The sequence below is a fragment of the Anas platyrhynchos genome, chromosome Z, assembly GCF_047663525.1.
Source record: "Anas platyrhynchos isolate ZD024472 breed Pekin duck chromosome Z, IASCAAS_PekinDuck_T2T, whole genome shotgun sequence".
Taxonomy (NCBI): Eukaryota; Metazoa; Chordata; class Aves; order Anseriformes; family Anatidae; genus Anas; species Anas platyrhynchos.
The window spans coordinates 7,293,386-7,310,450 of NC_092621.1; positions in this window are offsets into that span (position 1 = coordinate 7,293,386).

Sequence of the window (17,065 nt, forward strand, 5' to 3'; positions counted from 1 at the left end):
ATATCTCTATATTAGATTTAACTTTTATATATATAGAAATAATAAAAATCAAAATTTGCCTTTTTTAATTAAAAAAAAAATAATAATGTTGGTTCTCAATATATTTTTTCTAGATAAAGATATATATTCAGAATAATCATAGCTGAAATAAAATTACTACTTAAATCAAAGTAAAGTCTTTTCTCTTTCATCCTACCAAGAATTGTCTGATCTCACAAGTGTTCACAGCAGGACAATGTTTCCTATCCAATGCTAGAACTGCAGTACATAGAAATCTGGCAACTTTTCCAAGGTCATCCATGAAATGCAAACACTTTGTTTTCCCATTATCTATTATGACTTTTGAATTGCTGTGAAAGCACAAAGGAGATAGCCCAAGACAAATGATTTTTCTTATTTGTGAAAGGTATGTGCATATGTTTGTACTTTTATTATCACATAAACCAGTGTAATCAATAAGCTTAAGTGTGTATTAGAACCTGAGACTTCTGCTCACTGAAAACGTTGGTATTATTTATTTTATCATCATAACTGATGGTCTGCAATCAAGATTCTACCGAAGCAGACTAGCACAGCACTAATATTCTGCCTGTGTATTAGTTAAACTCTTCTACTGAATTAAGTACACTACAACAGTTGGCTAAAAATGGGATGCTGAGGGCAGAGATGCAAAAAAAAAAAAAAAAAAAAAAAAGTATGGGCTTTTTTGTTTCTTTTTGTTGTTGTTGTTTGGTTGACTGGGGCTTATTGTTGTTATTGGGTTCTTTGTTTTGTTTTGTTTTGCTTTGGATATCATTAGCAAGGTTTTTCACTGGTACCACATTTAAAATTTTTAATATTATGACCTCCCAAAAGACACAAGGACCGCTAAGTATTCCTAAGTATTCCAGGTCCTGTTCTCTAAGGCTGATCCATCTGTATTTGCATAGAAACTTTGCCATTCTCAGTGTGTAAATTCAGTCAAATCACAGCAGCAGATAACTAAGCATCAGTGGAGATTCAGTTGTGTTCAATGGGCACATTATGGGTCTGTAACAGATAAATCATAATGAAAGCTATTTAAAAGGCCTTTCATTATGTCACCTTTGCTAAGGACTTACATAAACAGAGATTTGATGTGTGCTAACTGGTTAAACTGTAGTAACTTAATTACTGGTCTGAGCCTACAAACCTATCTATACCTCTTAAATACATGATGCTTGTAATAAAAACTGCCTCAAATTTGGAAAATTATATAAATAATACACTTCTACAGGCTTACAATGCTTCTCTACATAAGCTGTTGTCCTGGTTTCAGTTAGGACATAGTTAATTTTCTTCCTAGTAGCTGGTCGAATGCTATGTTTTGGCTTAGGATGAGAAGAGTGCTGATAACACCCCGATGTTTTAATTGTCGCAGAGCAGTGCTTACACCAAGCCAAGGATGTCTCAGCTTCTTGCTCTGTCCTGCCAATGGGCAGGCTGGGGGTGCAGCAGGAGTTGGAGGGGACAGACCCAGGACAGCTGACCCAAACTAGCCAAAAGGTTATTCCATACCATCTGATGTCATGCTAAACAATATATAGGGGTGGCTAGCCAGGGGAGGGGGGCTGGACTGCTGGGGATTAGGCTGGGCATCAGTCAGTGGGTGGTGAGCAGTTGCATTGTGCATCACTTGTTTGTACACATTATTAGTAGTAGTACTATTATCATCATTATTGTTTATATTATTATTATTATTATTATTATTATTATTATTATTATTATTATTATTATTATTATTATTATTATTATTATTATTATTTTCCTGTCTTAATCAACAGTCTTTATCTCAACTCACGGGCTTCACTTTCCTGTTTCTCTCCCCCATCCCAGAGAGGGAGGGGGGAGGGTGAGCGAACGGCTGTGTGGTGTTTAGCTGCTGGCCGGGTTAAACTATGACAGATGCTATGTACATCTTAAGTGGGTTGTGGGCCTATCCTGAAGGTGAAGGTCTAAACAAGAGCAAGTTACAGTTCTGCTGTTTTGTTTCTGCTGCTCTAGGATACTGCCAGAAAGGATGGCAACCCCCTATCTGTCCAAATCCACAAGTTTGGGGAGACTGTAATGATTGATCAGAGAAAAAGAGAGACTTTTGAAAGTGGTTTGGACAGTTTTAGTAAGTTTACGGGACAATGGGATGGATGAGTCTTCCAAGTCCTTTTTGAAATTAGAATTTGATTTCCTATATTTTCAAATATTTCTCTATGTGTGACTTTATTCTAGGAGGTTTGTATACTTAAAAGATCTGTAAGCTGCATTATTTCTGTTCATATAGTTTAGTAGAAATCTAAATATTGACTGAGCAAAATGGTTTATTCCATCTCACAGTGTTTTGGATTCTTCAGGAATTTTCCCTGTTTCAGGGAAATCACATGGCTATTGTTAATATCATACTGCAAATACGCACATAGACCTTCTCTGTACAAGAGACTGAAGCAAGAGAAAGGCATAATCCTTGCATTCAAACACCTTTTTTGTAATCAATTTCCTTATAATTTTCTTGTAATTTCCTTACGATCCTTTGCCACCACAATATCATTGTCAAAACAGACAACTTCTGGAATCCAAGTGGATGACTGCAACATGGAGTGAAAGAGGAAAGAGAATGTGCAAAGCACAATAAGTAATAAATAAGGAAATAAATAAATCCTCTTTAGGAAAGGGAAGGAAAGAAAAGTAGAGGTCATTTTGTGGAGATTGAGGGAAAGGGAAAACAAACAAACAAACAAACAAACAAACAAAAGAGCAAGAAAGCTGTAGACAAAGTTCATAGAGTAGCAGAATTATACAGTTTAGAAGGGATTATCTATCATCTAATTCCAAACCCCGGCCATGGACAGGAACACCTTCCACCAGACCATGCTCCCCAAAGCTCCATCCAACCTGGCCCTGAACACTTCAAGGGATGAGACATCCACAGTTTCTCTGGGCTACCTGTTTCAGTGCCTCACCACCCACATAGTAAAGAATCCCTTCCTTATACCTTATACTAAATCTCCGCTCTTTTAGTTTTAAACCATCGCCCTTTGTCCTACAGACAAAGAGTGCCTCTCCAGCTTTCTTCTAGGCCCCCTTTAGTACTGGAAGGCTGCTGTAAATTCTCCCCAGATAAGTTCTGAGATAAGAATTCAGCAATAAGCCTCAGCTGCTATGTGAGCATCTTTGTCTTCCTGTTGACTGTAAAAGGAGTTTAAAGAATCTAATTCAGACATTTAACTTAGGCATTAAACTTATACATACTTAATATGTCTTAGGAACAGATTAGGGACAAATAGCTTATTACTATTTTACCCATTCTGTAAAGTAGTGGAATTTTCTTTTCAGGCTTGAAGAATCATTGTTAACTGTTGTTACTGGCATCAGAGCAACATTCAAATAGCACTATCTGAAAAAGAGCAAGTTCTAAGAATGGGTGATTGAAGGTCCTGGATGTAGCCTAGAGACCTTGTCCACTTTGTCCTACTCAGACACATCCTCTCCATCTTCTGTTAGAATTTTCTCTGATGACTTTCAGACCCCAACTAAGCTTGACCTCGTATACAGATATGAATGAAATTCAGGGCTAATATTATCTACTTAACGTAGTTGACATAATTGGAGTTATACTGATTTACACAAAAAAATGAGCTATTAATTCTGAAAGAGATTTTGGGGAGGCATACAATTCCAAAGGAAGTTATTTGGCTTTTGAAGGTCAAAGGTGTCTCTCTATTATTCATTTTCTGAAGTTATTCAATTAAAAATAATATTTTGCCTGGAAATGTCTTAACAACTCATAAAGATTATATACTCATAAAGATGTTTGACATACAAACCAATGGCTAGATGGATTTTTTAGATGAATGAAGGCACTGAAAGATAGTTACTACAGATAGTTATTTGAACTTGTTTTAATTCTTTCTCTTGTCTCCCCTCAGGACCTACCCTGAGGTCTGCTAAATTTTAAGAGTGGAAATGAGATCAATACAGAAGAAAAGAGGGCCCACTCCTTAATAGTACTGCAGAACTTGAAAAATGTTATTGTTGGAAATGAAATGCTAACCAAAATCCCAAGAAAAAGGTCCTGGATTTGATTAAATATTCAAAAAAACTCTCTTAACTAGAAACTTCTGTTAGATAAATGAATCATCATAGAATCATAGAATTATAGAACCATAGAACCACAGAATCATAGAATTACAGAATGGTTTGAGTTTGAAGGGACATTAATGATATCTAATTCAAACCCCTGCCACGGGCAGGGATACCACCCACTACACCAGGTTATTCAAAGCCCCAGTCAGCCTGGCCTTGAACATTTCCAGACATCCACAGCTTCTCTGGGCAAACTGTTCTGGGCAGCCTCAATGCCTTCATAGTAAAAAATTTCTTCATAATATCTAAATTTAATCTACCTATTTTAGTTTAAAACCATTATTCTGTGTCCTATCGATACACTCCCTGATGAGGAGTCCGTCCTCAGCCTATAGGCTTCCTTTAGATACTGTATGAGTAGGTTTTTGATGAGAAGGTTTTTGTCTTCTGACTCTCAGTTGGTGGTGACCAACATTTGGAAAATATTTTTCTAAGGACAAAATACAATATGAAAATTTTGATTATCATAGTGTCCTGAAATAAATCTGTCAGTTCATCACAGGCAATAAACATGAAGCATAACAATGATGTTAAAGGTAAAAAGAATATTTGTCTATAAAGGATAGGAAATACAGAAATCCAAGTAATGAAGTGCAATAGAAAAAAATGATGTCTAAATAGTAACCTATTCTCTTATCATTTGGACAGGAGAAACATAACTAGGAATAGACTGACTTTCTTCCATATCACCTCATGTTTCTCTGGAGGGAACAGCTATCAGTATCCTTTCCCATTAAATAACCATTAAATAAAGTTTTGAATGAAAATACAGTTTGGACCATGTTATGAAGTGGCTTCAGTTTCTCCAGAAACAGACACTAGTTTAATTCTATATCTACCAGAGTTACATCTAGCACTGTTTGAAATGTTTCTGTTTCTAACTCACAAGAAAAGGATTTTTCTCTTTCTGACCTCTGTTAATAAATATCAAACATCTCTTTATGACCAGAACAGGTCTCTGCAGTACACCATACTTCCAAGTGCTCCAGAACTTTGTCAGTAGCTTTCACAGCCTTGTGATAAATTGAGTACAGTCATTTATATTTAACAACAGCAACAAAAGTATATATGCATACATTTACATGTGCATGTATATATTCATACGTATACAATGACAGTGGGAAGTAGTGCAAAAATATCTTTAGTTGTAACTTCTGTATGCTATTTAGTTGTAACTTCTCAGAGTTGTTCTAATAAGCAAAGGCAGATTTCATCTACAGTTTATTTCTGGTGATTTGGAATTAGCTGTCCTTCAGTTTCAAGTGTCCCTCATCTCCTTTATTCTGTTTTCCTCCTAATAGGTAGTTAACAAAGTAGGAAGGAAAGAGAGGAGGAAGAAAAATAGACAATTTCTGTAATCAAATGATTCTTCTGCACAGCTGGCTGCTATGCATGCTCTATTTATGCTCAAATGGACAATAGGTTAATGTTCAGAATTCTGTTCAATTATTGCTTATTGATTGTTTATTGCTTATTGCTTTGCTGTTTATCTTTCATCTAATAATAAAAATAAAAAGTATACCTATGTGGAGAAAAAAAAAAAAAAAAAAAGAAAAAAAAAAAGAAGAAGAAAAAGAAGAAATTAAGAAAATAAGAATGAAATTAATTTCAAGAATGAAATCTTTTCTTACTTCTCTTTGAAATGTGCCTTGATAAATCTTTAACTTCCAAATTTGCAGTATGCTTCTGGTTAATTAGTAAGTTGACCAGGGAATAAAAAGAAATAAATTCACCATGAAATGGTATACATATATGTAGCCTGATAACATACATTTATGTTTCAGTTGGTGGGAGTATCCATGCATTGAGTCCTCACTTGCTTCAGCTTCAAGGTACTGATAAAATGGTAAATTGTAAATCTGCTGTTAAAAACTGGGTTTGAGTGTGTATGATACATAGGTATATCCTGCTCAAATTCAAGGCCAGAGGTAGTTATTAAATACCTACCAAATACTTAGATACTCAAAAGAGAAAACAGAGATACAAGATGTTCTACAAAATCCAGAGATTCTTCTGCATATTCCTGAGCATTTTGTTTATGAATCTTCTCTATACAAATACATATTAATACAAAGCACACTTGCAATAATAATTTTTATCCAATAGCAATTAAAACTATATGGGAATGAGCAGAAAAATGTAGTCAGTGTGTTCAGCTGAAAACAAGCAAACAAAACAGCTTTTAACACAATAGGAGAAAACTTAGCGCATTACAAAATAGGAGAAAAACAGAAGAAAATGGAGAAGTGGCACAGATGTTACACTAAAGGGCTGATATATAAATATTTTTGTTTTTCATTCAATTACAGACATTATGGTCTTAGGAAAGCCCCCTAATTAATGGGTCCCTAAACTATAGTTCACAACTTGATAGCCCAAGGATTATGGTAAAGAATCTTTGGTGACTACACAGCAAAAGAATGTCTTTAGAGAATTTTAAATTGAATGCTCAGTTGAATGATGATAAGCATCCATGCTGATTGATATACAAGAAAAGTTAGTGTCCAAAGTCATTATTAACCACTGATGGAGGTATACAGTACAGTAGAGTCCTACTCTTTCAAAGAGGAAATGAAAACACCAGTGTATATTTTTGTGTTTGCGATCCAGAGCAGATGTAGTCTTAAGTGCTTCATGCACATCGTCCATGTAGTCAATCCTGATCAAGTCTTATTTACACCAGGGGTGTTTTAGGTTGGATATTAGGAAGAACTTCTTTACTGAGAGGGTTGTGAGGCATTGGAATGGGCTGCCCAGGGAAGTGGTGGAGTCAGCATCCCTGGAGGTCTTTAAAAGACATTTAGATGTTGAACTTAGTGGTATGGTTTAGTGGAGGACTTGTTAGTGTTAGGTCAGAGGTTGGACTTGATGATCTTGAGGTCTCTCCCAACCTGGATACTTCTGTGATTCTGTGGTTCCGTGTATTAAAGAGTGCTATATTTTGTCTCTTTGGAAGGAATGTTGCATGTCAGGATAAAACAAAACAAACAAAAAAATAAAATGAAGCAATTCCTCTGTTTTCCACAGATGAGGACTTATGGCTGTCCCATAGGAAGTACCTACCCAAGGACAGACAGAACCAATAACATTACAACAAATTGATCTAATTTTCAGAGAAGCTTACTTTTCATCTTCATTATCCAGAACAGTATAAGATGTTGGTTCACGTCACCTTTAGAATACAACTAGAGATGTATGCAGAGCACAAAACTCCAAATCCTTCCCTTACCACTACATTCTTTTGAGTGTCATTCAAATCCTTCCCAGATGTATATGTTTGTATGGTGGCTTTGTTCTGTGCAAGTGTATTGTACATCAATTTTATTTCATTATCACACTGCAACCTGTACTGACAGTAAAGTCACAGATGCTTGTCTAATCATATCAAAACTTTTTACTGCTCAGATTATAAGTACTTTGCTAGCTTTTTCAATTTCTCCTCATTATCTAAGCATCCATTTTTAAATAAACACTGTCATTTTATTGTATATTTCAGAAATCTTTCTATAATTTAATGCCTTTTTTTTTTTTTTTTTCCTAGTTTAACTATTGTGGCTAATTATGCAGCAGATCCAAATCTGCATGAATTTAGCAGGCTGCTGCTTGCTTCTCCAGTTCTTTAATTTTCTATTATCAGGCAAATTACTCTAGTGTTGATTCTTAGTCTCCTTCCCCCCTGCCTTGGTCTCATATTCGGATTAGAATCAGCTAAGATCCATCCACTGGGTCATTCTATAAATCCTTTTTCAGAAGACATTTCTTTATGCTTGATGGCTTTCCATTTAACTCTTCCTTCAATGTCTACTGCACCCCATGCTACATAAATCATTAAGGAACAGTCAAACTTCTTGCATTGGCAATCAGGCAAGTCTATAGAAATTTACAGTTACTCAGTAGACTAAACTGGTGAGTCTCGATCTGCCCAGTACAATTTCAGTATCACTATTTGTCTGAATCAACACCTGAATTGTGTTCATATGATATTCCCTCTTTCTAGTTGTTATATTTATAGAGAGACTTGTTTTATAGAATGCAAATTTACTAATCCAAAAGACAGCAATAGAAAAGCACTTTTTTTTTTGGAGAAGTTATCCACCCTCTCTATAAAATCAGGCAACTACTAAAATAGTTATAAGTAATTTAGATTTCTAAGATTTTCTGATTAAAAACAGTAAAAAAGAAGTCTTGAAAATTCTTCATGATTACTATATCTGAAAGAAATAGGTAGCAGGAAAGAAGTAGCAGTGCCATGAACAATTTAGCACAGGATAAAGTTTTTCATAAGGCCTCTTCCTTTTGACTGTTGTTCGGGAGAGGTTTGATGTTTATGCACAGTGGATTTGATTCCTTAAAATCAAGAATTCTCAGTGTAAGTCCAGCAAAAGGCAAAGCACATCCTTGCAGCCACTCCACAGATTGCCTTGGCTTTTATAGTAGATCTAAGTCAAAGGAGGTATGGTGTCACATATAACTTTGGAAACCTGACTCGCAGTTCTAGTGATGAGCTGAGACCTATGTGTTTAGGCAGTCCTGATTTTCTGATCACCCTGTTACAACTTGTAGAAACAATGGCTGAGTCTTCGACAGATGCACCTGTCCAGCAAAAAGATTTGATTAAAAATAAATAAATAAATAATAAATAGAATAAAAAATACTATTTTTTTTTCTCATTCCAATGAAGAAAATTCTCAAATAAACACATTGTAGTTTGTGGATAAATGCAGTGCTGCATTATCCTTGAACGCAGATCAGTTGCCTCCAGCCAATAAATTTTGGACCCACTCAGAGCTCAAATTACTGTAAATGGTAGGAAAAAAAAAAAAAAAAAAAAAAAAAGTATATATATGTATATCATGCTGGCATTTACAGCTAATGATAGGCTTGGCAATATGAAGTTTATAAAGAGTGAAATAAACCCAGTGTACAATGTTAAAATGAATCATGCAATGGTTCATTTTTCTTTTAACCCAAAATATATTATTGTCAAGGAAGCCAAATATGTTGCGATGTGCATGTTATACAAAGCCCTACAGGATGTAACTGCATCACACTGAGAAAAATTAGAAGCACGTTTTCCCCCCCATAAAATCCTCACTGAAAAAAAAATTGTTCAAAGTACATACAATCAATGTGAAGGGATAGTTTGCATTGGCTGTTAAACATGTCAAGCTTTATTAAAAGTGGGGAATAAGATACTTATTTCCCAAAGTTAATAGACAGAGCAACTCACAGTACCATTTTAAAAAAGAAGGAGGAAAGAAAACAAAACAAACACACAAAATCTTTAAAACGAACATATTTAGGTAAGTTCTTCTCAGATCCATCTTGTTTCAGGGCAGCATCAGATTTGTGGACACTGTGGGGACACTGTAGGCAGTGCTCTCCAGCACCAGCAAGTTTAGGGGAGATGGTTTGTGGTTTGCCAAGCTGAGTTTTGTTTCACCAGCATGCCTTCTTAGTTAAACTTTATTGTGTTTCAGTTTTATTATTTCTGAAAGAAAGACAACCTTGTTTGCTGCTGAGCTCATGACTCTAGATTCCTTTATAGTCAATGGAGAGAAATGGACACTCTTAGAAGGTGATTTTCTAACTTTACAATAGATGTCTGAAATTCCTTGAATGAGTTATATCATAAAATTTTTCTTTCCGCTATTACTTTCCACTATTGTCTTTGAGTACGATCTGTGATATCTATGAACAAGCTTGTGTTGCACTCTTTGACTATGGCATCAATGACTTTTCTATTTTACTCTTGATTTAAATATAGTGAGAGGATAATTGGCTAAGATAATTTGAAGAAATGTCCCTGGGCCAAATCCCCATGTGGGGCTAGCTGGGCTGTTTACAAGCTTTAGTGAACATCACCACTTCTTTGCAGAGGAGAATCCACCCTATTTTTTTCTCAAAAACACTCACTGTACTTCTTCACGTGTGTTATTTTAATAGCAGAAAAGATGGTTTAAAACATAAAGATCCTGTTGGGACTATCTTTGCTTAAAAATTTCTCCAAACTCTTCTTAAATGTTTTTGAAATTTGCTAGTTTGTGGCTGGAATATGGACTTCTTGTTCCTGCACTCTGTGTAGCATTCTGGTGGAAGTCTTCTTCTTCATTAGATCTGCAGAAGTTATGCTTCTCAGATATGTAGTCATATCTTGAAAAGGCTTAGCCTGTAGCTCTTCTTCTGAACATTTGTGTTTCTTTCTCTTCCATATTTTCTTTCTTCATTCTCTATGGCACCGATGAACTTAGAAGCACATTAGCACATCATCCTTTGCCACAGATGTTTTGGGTGCTTAATGGTGACAAGGCACACATTTCCAAGGGAGACTGGAAATTCCTGGAAGAGAAGCCACAGGTTACTGAACTGAACTGAGACACTAATTCAGATCAGGAATCTCTTGAGTTCCAAGCAGTAAGGAGTCTGGAAAGTACTCAAAGGAATTTTCCTTTACTTCATCTGCTTGTCCTGATCTTTTACCCTTCATAAAACATTTGCTTTACACCTCTGTCACGGACAGGAGACTGATCTGGGCAGACCTCTAGCCTGCTTTATTTTAGCTACCCACATGTTCATAAGTATTCAGGTCACAGGTTGTATTTGTGTGTAAGTACTGACAAACATAACTATTGTCTCTGCAGTCTGGAGAGAACATCTTCAGACTTTTTGAGCTGTTTTGTCTTTTTTTAAAAGGTTATAAGTCTGCGAAAATATACAGCATACATCTCTACCTAAATCTTGCTACTGCAAAAATATTAAACAAATAATTTGTTTACTAGTACAAGAATCATCTGCATGCTAACTACTTCAAATTTTAATCAGAAGATTAAACAGCTATCCTGATATAAAACTGACATAATTCCATTTCACAAATTCTCCTCTCAATTAAACTGGTTCACAGCTGGTGAGTTGGACTGTTTTATAACACAATTGTATAACACAATTTTACCACTAAAGAATTAAACTAACTGTGAAAAGAATAGAGAAAATATCTCTGTCCAAGCAGGAAGAATGGATTTTAGAAATTTTAGACAGTGTTTCTGCATGGCAAAAAATATGTTCAAGTGTGGCTACATGCTCAGGGATTCACAAACATAGACAAAACAAAAGAAGAGAAAATAACAAGGTAAAAAATCAAGTTTATGGGATATTGCCAATTATAGCTATTTGATGGAAAAATTATACCTGAGCACTGCTTTTAGCTGGCATTTCCACTACCAGTATCACTAGTGGATCTTCAAGGGCACTGGATTAAGCATTCTAAATTTCCTTTTGTACATATTCTAGGGAGGAAAATGATTCTTTCTGACTCTGAGACTTCAGAAGTCAGAATTATGGATGATCTAAGTCTGTGAAGAAGTATTTATTTCATCAGTGTTAAAATTTGGATGAATCTAAACGTTGATTTTAAAATGCAAAATTGCAAACAGTACCAAGGGAGAATTTATAACCAGGATGGTTTGGATTTCGGTTTAAGAAGGGGATTTAAGTGTGTTCATTATACCAGCAAACTAGAATTACTGGACACTTGAGGGTACATCTAATGTCACATTTCTGCAGAGGTGAGACAGAAGAACGTATATAATGCAGGTCATAAAAAGTACCTATCCACATTTTTTCCTCTGATGGGAAAAAAATATCAATTAACAGAGATTCAGCAACACTACAGGTTGCATATGTTTATGAAGGAAGATTTACTCCAGATACTCCAGATTCTCCCATCATCATGTCTTTGTCTTTGATTTCCCCCACATTATAAAATGCAGCTTCTCCTGATTTCAATCTCCATCCTTTGTGTTGGCTGAAATTATCTTAAACCTTATCTACAAGGTTATTTATAAGACTTTTTTTTTTTCTTTTTTCTTTTTTTTTTTTCTTTTAATAAAGTAGAAGGTATATGTTTGAAAATATAGTACTTTTACTGATAAAGATTGAGTATTTTCTTACTAACTCAAAGCAAGTCTATGAAGTGAAAATAATACCTTGGCACCAGAAATCATAGGATTAAAGTTCAGTGTGGAACATGCAAATGTATTTAGACTGTTCCAATAACTGTAATTGGGAAAGAAACCCTTCTTATGGCATATAAAATAAGACAATATCCTGGTACATTTTGCTATGTTATGTCGTTTTCTGCTGTCATAATGCATTATGTTCATTCTGATATGGACCTGCCTTTGACTGTATGATTTCTGGAATAGCTTCTATCAAGCAGAAGAGCATAAGAGCAACAAATATATATATATATATTTTTTTTAAAGGTTTTCCAAATATCACAGCTTTGTATGGAGTTTTTATGGAGTTTTGACTATGTAACATTTTAAGATCACTTCACTTGCTCTAGGTTTTCTGTGTCTTTGCCTGCACTGGTGAGGAAGGGAAATTGTGGTGTGCATACCATGTAATACAGTTAGAGGTAAATTATAAAACAAAAGATTTCATTTACATGTAACAGGAGTGTAGTCATTGTGGTGACTTGACTGCTTCCCCGTGTCTATTTGTTTGCTTTTCTCTGCTACCTGAACTACCTGAAATAATAAATAATCTTTCATGATCAATGGGTGCTGGACATCTCTGTAGAAGTAAACCCCAAATCACAGAATAGTTCCTATTGATTTTAGAGGAACTAAGACCTAAATCAGATTTATTCACATAATTGCTATGAAATGCTGCAAATATTCCATGTTCTAGCAACATTTCTTTGATAAGTGAGTAATAATAAATAACTTCACCAAACCTGAGTTCTGAGTCTGAACTAACCATATCTTTCTTTGTAATACATAAATAAAATAAAGGATTTTTATTTTGGGATTATTTTAACTTATACAAGAGATTACTATTTTAGGATGAGACATGCACATGCACAAGTGAGGGAAATGTACTTGGTAGGAAATAATCTTTGTTTTCTCTAGTGTTTTGTATCCAACACAATCTACAAACCGATGACCAGCTCTTCACTATGGTGCACTTGAACCTACGGACTTCCCTCAGGTAAGCTATGGAGATGAACACGATAATTTCTCTCAATATTTCTCTGGCCTCCTGACTGGTCCACTCTTCCCCTTGAACTCACATCTGTTTCTATCATTCAAAAAGGATGGAAATATGTTGCAGGCCAAATTATATGTGGTTTAACTTTGACACTGAAACCATTCTCTAAATTGCTGATTCAATGCCTCAGTGGAATGAATTACAGCTGTTCTGATTTGGTCAGGAGATATTTCAGGCCAGACGCAAGCTGCCTAGCCAGATGCCTCTCACCATCTAGCCTATATGAAGTCCTCTGATGCCTGATTATCTTTAATGTTTCTAATTTCCTTCAGAAGCATCAAAGGATCTTGGAGAATGTGTCTATAGCTCCTTTTAGCAAGAGCAACTATTAGCTAATGATTTTACAGCAATTTTGTATAGTGCCATTCTACAAAACCTAGTTCAGTTATTTCATTTTATACTTTTTGAGGGTTTGCCTCTATTCTAATCAGGAGATTAGATCTGCTCATCCATATCCATGCAGGTGTTTCAGAACCCAGGAGAGGAAAGTCTACCTGTGTTCCTCTGAAGCAGAGTATTTTATTCCTTACCAACCTCTACACCAATGATTAAATGCTGCAAACAAATCTTTCAAGACTACTTTGTTTGTATGGACATATTAAGGCCACTGATAGCATTTACATCTAAAATTTTAGGTTGTCTGACTTTCTCACCCTGAACAGAGATTGGTTTTATGAACCAGAGACAGTGAACTCAATTTAGATTCAGGTTTTGTAGAATCAATGAGAACTAGGGACCAAAATACTTTTTGATAAAATGCATATAGATAGTAAATGAGCCATATCTTTAATTATATATTTTTCCCAAACCAAAGGAAATATTGCTTTTAGAAACAAAATTCAAGCCAATGTGATCCCACTGCAAAATTATTTGTGCTACTCTGAGATGCATCGATCCACATGTGATCACTGTGATTCTTCTAGAGTCTTCTATACAGATCTACAAATTTTTAAAATTCAATATGAAAAAAGCCTGTAAATGATGTTTTTAAAAAATAATAATAATAATAATAAAGGTAAATAAGCTTGTAAATAACAAACAAATAAATGTTATTTATATTTTTAATGTTTTCGTCTTGTCTGAACCTGTCACTAAAACTTTACTGCTTCTTCCTTCCAGCATCCCATTAAAATCTTTCAAGCTCAGTTAACATTTCTTTTGTCCATAATCCATTCTTTGTCTCCCACTGATCTTGCTTTAATATTTGCATGCAGCTGTTGTTCAGCCTTTATTTTATTAAGCTGATACATATCGACTTGTTATCAGAGAGACAATAGCAATAAAATCTTATGCAAACAGAGTTCTTGGACCTTTCATGGTAGCATCTATTAGCAAAAATGAAAGTCCTAGTCTTAAAGTAGAAAAGTTTTTGGTTTGTTTATTTGTTTTCTCTCTGGTATTGTGCTATCTCTAATTTGTCATGGTAGCTATATTTCTTCTTCTAGGGCAATCTGAAGAAAAGCTTGCAGTGTAGTGTATTTGTGTTTATAAAGGCAAATAATTAGATTCTATATACTTTCTTTTGTTCTGGTTTTCACTGCCCTCTTGACCTCTGTTGTTGTGGTAAAGGCTGGCAGAAGCAAGGCCCTGACTTCCGTTTGTCTGAATCTGTTCTTGGTGTTGAACAGTATAGTTTTAAAATAGAAAGAAATTATGGTCAGTTTGAGGCTGTAGAAGTCTCCTATATGTCCACCTGAGATATATCAAAATTTTGGAAAAATGATTTCAACAATCATTTTTCCCCCCTTTTTCTTAAGGGTGCTTTTTAATTTTCAGAGTGTTCTAAAATAACTTGTGCTATGTCTGCCTAATTTACTACCTTCTATATACAAACAGACACATAGACAAAAACATATGACTTTTTTTTTTCTAAGAGAGAAAACACAACAGTGTAAGCTGTAATAGAACTGCTAATGAGCTGATGTTATCTACCAACATATTTAAAATTCTGTTCCCTTTCTCCTTTGCATTTGGTGGGGTAGTAATTTTAATTTTCAAGTGCAGTCTCATTTCTTCTCCTTAATTTCCATCTTTCCCATCCCACCAAATGCTGCCCATACACTCACACAGGCTAAAAAACTCACAGTCCCTTGACTGGAGAGAATAATTTATGCTTCAGTGCTATGACTTGAGTTTCTTGAATTTGATGGTACCTATGGTATTTGTATTTTTCAGGGGGCATCTCTTAGAAGCTTAAAGGTGGCATGGGGACACACACACACACACACACAAAAAAAAAAAAAAAAAAAAAAAAAAAAAAGATTTGCTGAGGAGATGGATGTTGTAGAATTATGTTATGTGAGGGAAGACAACATGGAAGGGTCAGTAGAAAAAATTCTTCTGTTGAACTTTTTGCAGTATATATAATAATGTTTATTGTTATATATACGATATATGTATATATGTATACATAAAAATAATAGGTGTGTGTATATATATATATATATATTTATAACATTCAGTATAAAGCTGACTGAGACCAGTGCACAATGTCATAATCCACGCAACTAACTCGCTAAAGTACTGTCTTAATAATCCTTAATTAATTATCCAAAAAGTAACATCTATTAATAGATTTGAATCAAATCTGTATTCCTACAGTTTATTGTATTATATTATGTCTTAAGAACATACAAAAAAGTTACAAAGAATTCTAGGGTATACTAGTATCATAACAAATATTTAAGAAGGCACACTGAGTCAGCTTGTCTGTTCCAATTGCAATCTCATCCATTTTTTGAATGATCATTCACTCTGCTAGCATTTCTATTACTTTTCATAATCTAGTTTTAAATGTCTGAACAATGAAACATCTGCTGGAGAATATCCCAACATTCCCTGGGAGAATTATACAAAACAAGTAAATATTTCCACGGTATATGTTTCAGTTGATAATTTGCTCTATGTAATGGTCTGTGTCTTCCATCACAACTCCACTCCTTTATCTAACTTAATTTAAAAAAAAAAAAAAAAAAACTTTTTTGGCATTGACATTTCTTCACCAAAATTGTAGTGCTTCAGTAGTAAAGGTAAGCATTTTCTGTAAATATTTCATTCTGGATTTGGAATGAATTGAGGTAAAAGATTTAGAATTTTCTAGGATTTCTAATGCATATCATTACTAAAATTCCTGGGAAAAAAAAAAAAAAGCACGTACACTAAATAAAACGCTATCAGAAAAACTTTGGAAACCTTCCTTACTACCATAGACACACCAACTGGATGAGAGGTACACACACACGTGGGATCATTTCAGTGCATTATAAGCAACGTCAATAACTGATGTCAAAATTTAGGAATCTAACTAAAAGCAACATACGATTGCAACACAACATAAACCTGAGTAATGGATTCTGTTTTTCTTAAGTAATAGTTTCCCTTATGTGGCTTACCAAAAGGTAGTTAAAGTGCAGAGTATGTGTATCCCTTCCTCAACTTGTTCTGGGTAGGTGATTAAGAGATAGGACTATAATCTCAACCTCGTGTACACCTTTGTGTGAAAGAATTGTAATCATAATGCAGGGCCTAAAGTTGAGAAGGTCAAATTAAGAAGGGAAAAAATAGGTGAGAGATGGTTATGAAAAAGCATATTGTAATGAAATATATGGGAACCTAAATACTATAGCCTGACTAAATCTGTGAAAGCGATGTGTATTGTGTGGTTGGCACTCAATTTATGACAACTTCAATACAGACTAATGGAAAAGACTTGTTTTTTGAAGGAGATAGAAATGAAAAGCAAGTCCATTTTATGATAATCATCTTAATGACTAACGATTCTCTTATCTGACAAGCTTTCTGCTTTCTTTCTTCCCTCAAAGTCTGAAGTCAGTCTGTAAACAGTAGTGTTTACAGCAGT